Genomic DNA, 8,085 nt, shown 5'->3' on the forward strand with positions numbered 1-8,085 from the left:
TCTTCTGTTCTGCTGTTGTATGCTGAGATGTTTTTCTGCTCACCACGGTTGTAAAGAGTGATTATATGAGTTACTATATCCTTCCTGGGGGGGGAGAAGCTCGAACCACCTCAAATCTGCCCATTTTCCTCTGATCTCTCTTATCAACAAGGTGTTTGTTTGTTCCACCCACAGAACTGTCGCTCACTCACTCGGTGTTTTTAGTTTTTCGCACCATTCTGTGTACAGACTGTTGTGTGTGAAAACCCCAGAAGATCAGCAGTTTCTGAAATACTCAAACCAACACCCATGCCACAGTGAAAGAAAGTCACACTTCACTGTGAGGTCACAATTTTTCCTGTTCGGATGTATACATTAACTGAAGTTCTTGATTTATATCTGCGTGATTTGACGCAGCAAAGGATCGGCTGATTAGGTAACTGCATAAAACAAAACAGCAGATGGATGGGTGTTCCTAATAAAGCGGCCGGTGAGTGTAGAACTATAATTAAAAAAAAAAAATTCTCTGATTGAACAATTTGTTTTGAGAATGAAAGTATTAATTGACACTGAAGGTCTTATAGGAAGTGCCAGGAAGTAGACTTGTTTTTATCTTTGTCACTGGAGTGCCTGTTCTCATTGCCATAGATGAAGTTGTCTGGTTTTAAAGCTGCCTTTAAAAAAAAAAAGGAAAAAAAAGTTTTAAAATTCTGTGAAACGGCTTTTAGTTGGTATCCCTCATTTGTTGTAAACCATTTTGTTGCATTAATACCTAAAAATAAACAGGTAGGCATGTGCTGGGGAATAAAATGTTTACGATAAATCATGCTAATTGTGTAATCTTTTATTATTATTATTATATTTATACATTTATCTGTACGTCTGATTTTGACTGTTTCACAAGACAAACCAAGCGAGCCAACTGACTCCCTACTGAAATGTAGTGGAATTGACGATATTTTAAAGGATCCATGATATAAAGAATATTTTAATATATAACATTGTATTGTTTCATCGATTCCAATGTTTGTTTTTGTGGAAGGAGGAGCTGAAATTCAGAAAACTAACTACGCTTACTTACTGATGTCTTTTAAAGCTGGTTTCATCAGTTTATTCTTGGATACAAAGAGCATTCCTGCTGTAAATTATTTAGATTTTCAGACCTCCTTGTCAACCTTGGGAAATAAAAAAAAAAAACTTAGTTAATTTTTCGACAACAAATTCTTAACACTTTTTCGAGGAAGTGTCAAATGTCAAACCAGGTTGCTTTCTGGGTTTTCTTTCAAACCTAAAATTCATGGACTCTTAACATATTCTCCACGAAACACCGAAAATGTAAAATTGATGAAAAAAACAAAGCATCAACAATCATGATAATATCACTTTCAGTCATAACGTTTTACACACTGTTCGTCGTAACACCAAATGGAATCGATCAGCTGATTTTTCTTTAAGAGTAAGTGAAGCTCGTACTTACCGATTTAGCATTGTCCAAACTGCATGTCTAAATCAACACACAGGCACTAAAATGTATTAAACGTGCACTTTGTACAGTTCTAAACTGCTAGCCGGTAAACTCTAAGCTTCTTTTACGTGTTATTAGCTATCGAATGTGTTTTAAGCTAGTATCTCACTGGGCTGCGACAAATTGCGAACGTCATTCGCGAGAGAGTTTCAAAAGTGTCTTGAAACATTTGCGGGGCTTCTCAATTTCCTCGCATGAGTCGCAAAGTGTCGCTCCCTTGTCGCTGAAATTTTGAACATGTTCAAAAAATTCGTGCGACAAAATTTCTCTTAAAATAGCTACAAATGCGTCGATGGTGTCGCAAAGCCGTCGCGAACCCTTCTCAAGTCGGTTTCCGTGAGGCTTCCTCTATTTCCCTGCCTGCCGAGGGAAAGCCGGGCCGCGACAGCCTGCGACTAGTTGGAGACGCAACAATTGCGGGAAAATATGCGAATATCAATTCATTGTGATTTCAAGTGAAAATTGTCGCTAATTCGCATATTTTATCGCAATTGTTGTGTCTCCAACTAGTCGCGGGCTGTCGCAGCCCAGTGAGATACTACCCTTAGTTCATCAACGTTGACATTAAGAGAACATTTCCTTTAAACCTACTGAAACACTTAAAAAAAAAATTAAATATAAAGGTTTTATTTTTTCCTCCATTGAAAACCCCAGTAGCCATGTCAGCTCCTGTGCTAAAAGCCTCGAGGGATTTTAAAACTAAAAGCTGATTGCTTTATAACGTCAGTATGAAACTTTGGACTAATGAGGGAGCTAATTGGTTTTTTTTTTTGTATTGACCGATCTAGCAACGACGAAATAACTTGGACCTAGATGAAAATGTATTTTAGGCAATTAACTCAGTGTTAGCTGAACTCTTCTGCCTTCTCAGTGCTCATATTGTAACATATTCACTGTAGGCTTTAACTTTTGTTCCTGTTCAATTGAAGCACTGATTTTGTATTTTTTTTTGTATTATTTTAAATGCATATCACTCATTGTATCCTCATTATTTGGTCTGTGAATCTTTGGATTTTTGACTCTGTGTAATTCTATTACTTTTGAAAGCATTGGAATTGAAATTAAACCTTGTTATATCAACATGAATGTATTGTGTATTGAGCTGTCAGTGATTAACGCCGGCTGCGAAGGAATTGTAATTCCCACTCATGACTTCTTGAGTAATTTCCGAAGGAACAAAGTGGATGTTTTTCTAAACGACCCCCTTACGCCATTCATTTTTGTATTTCATACATTTAGTTATCATTTGTTTGGTAATTTGGGAATTTAATATAAAGTACATGATACTAAACATTAGTTTAATATAAATTTGTTTGTACCTTCTTGCTACAGTTTTTAAATTTCACTCAGCTCGCACTTTCACATGTTGTTTCTCCCATTTTTCCTTCTGTAGACATGTCATGCTTCAGAGGTACAACCTCGATGTATACTGGTCAGAGTGAATAAGAGGGAATAGTCGTTGGTTGGTTGGTTGGTTGGTTATCTACATCTTTTTCCCACTTCTATGTGGATAGGGTTGAGCAGGTAAGGTTAAGGGCCTTCCTTGTCCAAGGGCCCAGCAGTGACAGTTTGATTTTCTCATCACCAACCCAGCACCACCACCAAATATTCATTAAGAACTGATTGTGATTCTAATCCATTTTTTTGTCCATCCCTTCATATCAAACTTTCAGTACAATGATGAAATAGCATTCACAAAAAACAACAACAAAAAATAAAAACCCCGAAAGTTGCATCAGCCTGTAGATCGATCCAGAAAGTGTTATTTAGTGACCCAGCAGGGTCACATTTGTGTACAAAATTATCAAATAATAATTTCATAACGCGGGGTGGCACAGTGGTTAGCACTGTCGCCTCACAGCAAGAAGGTCCGGGTTCGAGCCCAGCAGCTGGTGAGGGCCTTTCTGTGTGGAGTTTGCATGTTCTCCCCGTGTCCTCGTGGGTTTCCTCCGGGTGCTCCGGTTTCCCCCACAGTCCAAAGACATGCAGGTTAGGATAATTGGTGGCTCTAAGTTGACCGCAGGTGTGAATGTGAGCGTGTACCCCACCTCTCACCCATAGTCAGCTGGGATAGGCTCCAGCTTGCCCGCGACCCTGTAGAACAGGATAAGCGGCTACAGATAATGGATGGATGGATGGAATTTCATAATGCAATAATGACAGACCTGGTGGTCTACATCCATCCATTATCTGTAGCCGCTTATCCTGTCCTACAGGGTTGCAGGCAAGCTGGAGCCTATCCCAGCTGACTATAGGCGAGAGGCGGGGTACACCCTGGACAAGTCGCCAGGTCATCACAGGGCTGACACATAGACACAGACAACCATTCACACCTACGGTCAATTTAGAGTCACCAGTTAACCTAACCTGCATGTCTTTGGACTGTGGGGGAAACCGGAGCACCCGGAAGAAACCCATGAGGAAAACATGCAAACTCCACACAGAAAGGCCCTCGCCAGCCGCTGGGCTCGAACCCAGGACCTTCTTGCTGTGGGGCGACAGTGCTAACCACTACACCACCGTGCTGCCCCTGGTGGTCTATATAGTACCATAACATAAAGAGCTCTGTTTACATGACCGCTTGCATTTGATCTGCTAAAATCAGATCTTTAGTGTGTCATTATTTAGCATGTAAACACACTAATCCTGATTGCTTTTCTTTCAGAACATGGTTAAGTAATATTACAATTATATTGGCTTTAGAAAATATAATTTTATCAGGTAAATGTTATATACAGTAGTTGCTTTAATTTAACACAGGGAAGTGAGCATGTAACACTGTGAAAAGACTGTTGCTAGGCAACTCTGGACATGACACTGAACAAGCTAGCTGGGCTAACGACATATAGCTAGGTCTTTTAAACGGGTAAAATGTTTCATATGGGAAATGTGATGGCACGAAAATGTCTGGGATATAAACATTTCCCTCAGATATGTCAATTATTTGGCAAGAAAAGACACCATACGACTATAATTGCACTGTAAATAAAATTAGCATCAAATGCTAATCGAACGCCCATGGGTTTGTTATGCTAGCAAATCAATACAGCTCGTGAGTCAGGGGGCAGAAAGTAAATAACGTGATATGAAATAAAATAGATTTTTAACAATTTGCTCCAGAGATTTTTTTTAAATCACAACATTATGTCTACATAAAAAACACCAAGTATCACAGCCTTGTGTAAAAGAAAAAAGTTGTTTTACAACTTTTATTTTATCAATCAAGTTCACTTGTCTTTAGTCCTCATTCAGTGCCAGTAGTCCTTAAATAGAACTATTGATGGATTTCATAGAAAATTTGTTTAAATGTCCATTTTAACAAACATGTTTTCAGAAACTCAGTGGTCTTAAAGCACTGTAATGACACAGATTTACCACCAGATGGCAGTATCTGTTTTCTAATTCTTCTGCTTTAGTGTTACTCCAAACACCTGATTCAGCTCTACCTGAGAGGAACTGTGTGTAATAAAGGAGGAAAAGCACTAAACTGGCCAGGACAGGGGGTTCTCCGGGACCAGGGCTTTGGAGGACGAAGCACCAGTTGATGTGTGAACATGAAGGATGGGTTTTAGAGGGACACAAACTGAACTTTTATTAATTTTGTTAATTGTGTTTCGCGAGAAGTGCTATCGAATGACGCAGGACTCAATTCGTACAAGTCTTTGAAGGGGCAAGTTGTTTCGACTGGATGTTTCCTTAAGTATAAACTAAAATCAAACCAATGTATACATATTTACGGGCCTGTGGAGGACGGCCCCATATGGACAGTTGGACGTCACACTTGGAAGACGCTCTGGACACTTACAGTAATGCTTTTTTGGCTGAGGACTACAGTTGACTTGCTAACTTTAGGACTGCAGTTGCCATGAACAGTTTTGCACTCAAGTTTCCATCAATGAAGAGTTCATAACATCAACGAAACTGACTTCATGTTAAAACTGTTAATGTTATAGTCATGTTGTCTGTTGTTGTCCAGGTGAGGATGGGTTCCCTTTTGGGTCTGGTTCCTCTCGAGGTTTCTTCCTCGTGTCGTCTGGGGGAATTTTTCCTCGCCACCGTCGCCACGGGCTTGCTCATTGGGGATAGATTAGGGATAAAATTGGCTCATGTCTTGGGTCATTCAGATTCTGTAAAGCTGCTTTGGGACAATGTCTATTGTTAAAAGCACTATACAATCAAACTTGACTTGACTTGACTAATTAAGAGAACTCCGGTCTTTCCAAAAGTAGACCCGAATGTATTTAATGGGCCAATTTGAGTCAGGCCAGACTGGCATGTCTTGTGTAGTCATGTCTTTAGGGTTATAAGTTGATTTCCCTCCAACTGAACAGCAACACGTGTAAACAAGTAACAAGGCATGGAAATGAATTTCATTCAGTCACCCAGGATCCTTATGAATATTCAGAAGCATATTAATCAGATAACATGACAGCGAAGCCAATGACATGGAAAATAAATGAAGAGTTAATTGATTGGCTTTTAACGTGATGGCATTTGAATCTGTTACGGTGTCCATCAATATCAATCACACAACTTGCGGCTATCCCCACAGTGTTACTAAAGGCAAACACACACACTCGTCTCGAAGTGGCACAGCAAATGAAGAGACAGGGGCATGATGGGACAGGAGGAACAGAAAAACGACCCTGGGTAAAACAAACAACTGCAGCAGAAACCGAATCAGAGAGAATGAAAGAGAGAGAGAGAGAGAGAGATGGAGAGAGTGACGGATGAGGAGGTGCACTGGCCGGCAGCAAACGCACAGAGATGATTAATACAGCCAGAAATAATTGCATTTCATTAAGATTGATGAGACACCATTTAACCTCATCTCTCTCTTCTCTTCTCACTCTCTTTCTCTCTCTCTCTCTCTCTCTTTTCCCTACAGCATTCATCCTCGACACTCCGAGAGCATCTCTATAGCAACGTCAGCCCATGATGGAGTGTCTGTTATCTCACCAGCCAATCAAAACCATAGAGTGATACACATGTGCAGAGACAAACACACCCAGGTGGTTATTATTCCTCCCGGTCAATGAGGTGTCAGAATATGGAAATGACCCAGAAAGGTGATTATAATTCTTAGTGTATAACTGTTACACAAATTTTTTATTACTCCAATAGATCTGTTATTAAAGGAACCTCTCGGAGGGGGAAAAAAAAATCACATTTATGCAAGCGTAATCGATCAGACAAAAAATGTTTAGCATCTGACTTCTGTTTCTTTAATTTCGCACCAGAGCTACGAGGAAATAATGAACTGCAGTATTTCTATGATTAGGGCTAAGCCAGAAGCTACTCCATATTCAATGATGGCCAACTTTAGGCTATCATTTTTACAAACAAGAAACTTCTCACTAGTTTGTTAACCATACAAACAAAAAGACAAAATTTATTCTGTTTCACACACACACACACTTTAAAACCGCTGTTTAAACTTTTTCCTTTCCCCTTTCATTCATCACCTTCCAATTCCCACCCACACAACAGCTTCCATTTGCGTCCTTCTAGACACGCAAAACCAGCCAACCGAATCTTTTCCCACTCCTGTTCATGCGGCGTCACAGGGCAGAGTAACACCCTTAAAGGAAAGTGCTGTCTGCCCTCTTCTACGTACATGCCCATGCTTGACTAGTGTCACTGTGATCGACAAGGGAAAGAGAGTATGCTATCCTTTCCAAGCTGAGAGTATGGCCAGTTTTGCTCTCCTGGCTGCGGATAGCTGTATCATCATCATCACGATTTGAAAAACTATCATTTTTTTGTACTTTTCAAACAGATCCTTCTCATCTATAAACAGTGTATCACTAAACGCTGGAATATTACACAGGCGGCCATCTTGGAAAACCAGACTCCATTTTTTTTCCCTGTATGCAAATGTCTTCCATTATATTTTAGCTACTCTATGTTAGCCTCGTAGGTCTGTAGCACTGTTGTAGTCGAGTCACTAAACCTCGAGTCCAGTCTCGAGTCCCCAGTGTTCAAGTCCAAGTCATTAAAGAAAATTTTGAGTTGAGTCCACTATTGATCCAGGTTGAGTCTGAGAACAAGACTCCAACTGCACGATTTGACGGTGGCTGTTTTAGTGCCATTAACATGAGTTTGTTCCTGAACATGGCATATGAACAGGTGAATGTGCTTCTCTTTGTCAGGGAGTGTGAAGTATTCTGTCAGAGATGGTTGGGAGACGGATGTAAGTGCAAAAGGTGTGTTTATTAATACAAGTGAAGATGGTAAACATTCCAGAACGGCAGGCAAAATCGTAAAACGGTGAAACAGGCAATAGATCGAGCGAGGCACAAACAGGCTATCGTAGACTCAGCAGAATCAAAGACGAGAAACAGGAAATCAGGGATCAGGAAACCAAACAAGGAAATAAGGCTCAGTAACGTGTCGGTAATGCAACTCAATACTTCGCAAAGTAAATGTGTTTTCACAGTTTTTATATCGGCGCGCTGATTGTGCCTTAATCCTGTACAGGCGTGCGTTGTTTACAGATGAGAGTTCGCTTGGTGCGCGCACTGTCCAGAGCACACAGGTGTGACACTCTTACACGGAATTTGTACAAAAATTAACGTAGA

Source organism: Neoarius graeffei, chromosome 2, assembly GCF_027579695.1.
Source record: "Neoarius graeffei isolate fNeoGra1 chromosome 2, fNeoGra1.pri, whole genome shotgun sequence".
In the NCBI taxonomy this organism is placed as follows: domain Eukaryota; kingdom Metazoa; phylum Chordata; class Actinopteri; order Siluriformes; family Ariidae; genus Neoarius; species Neoarius graeffei.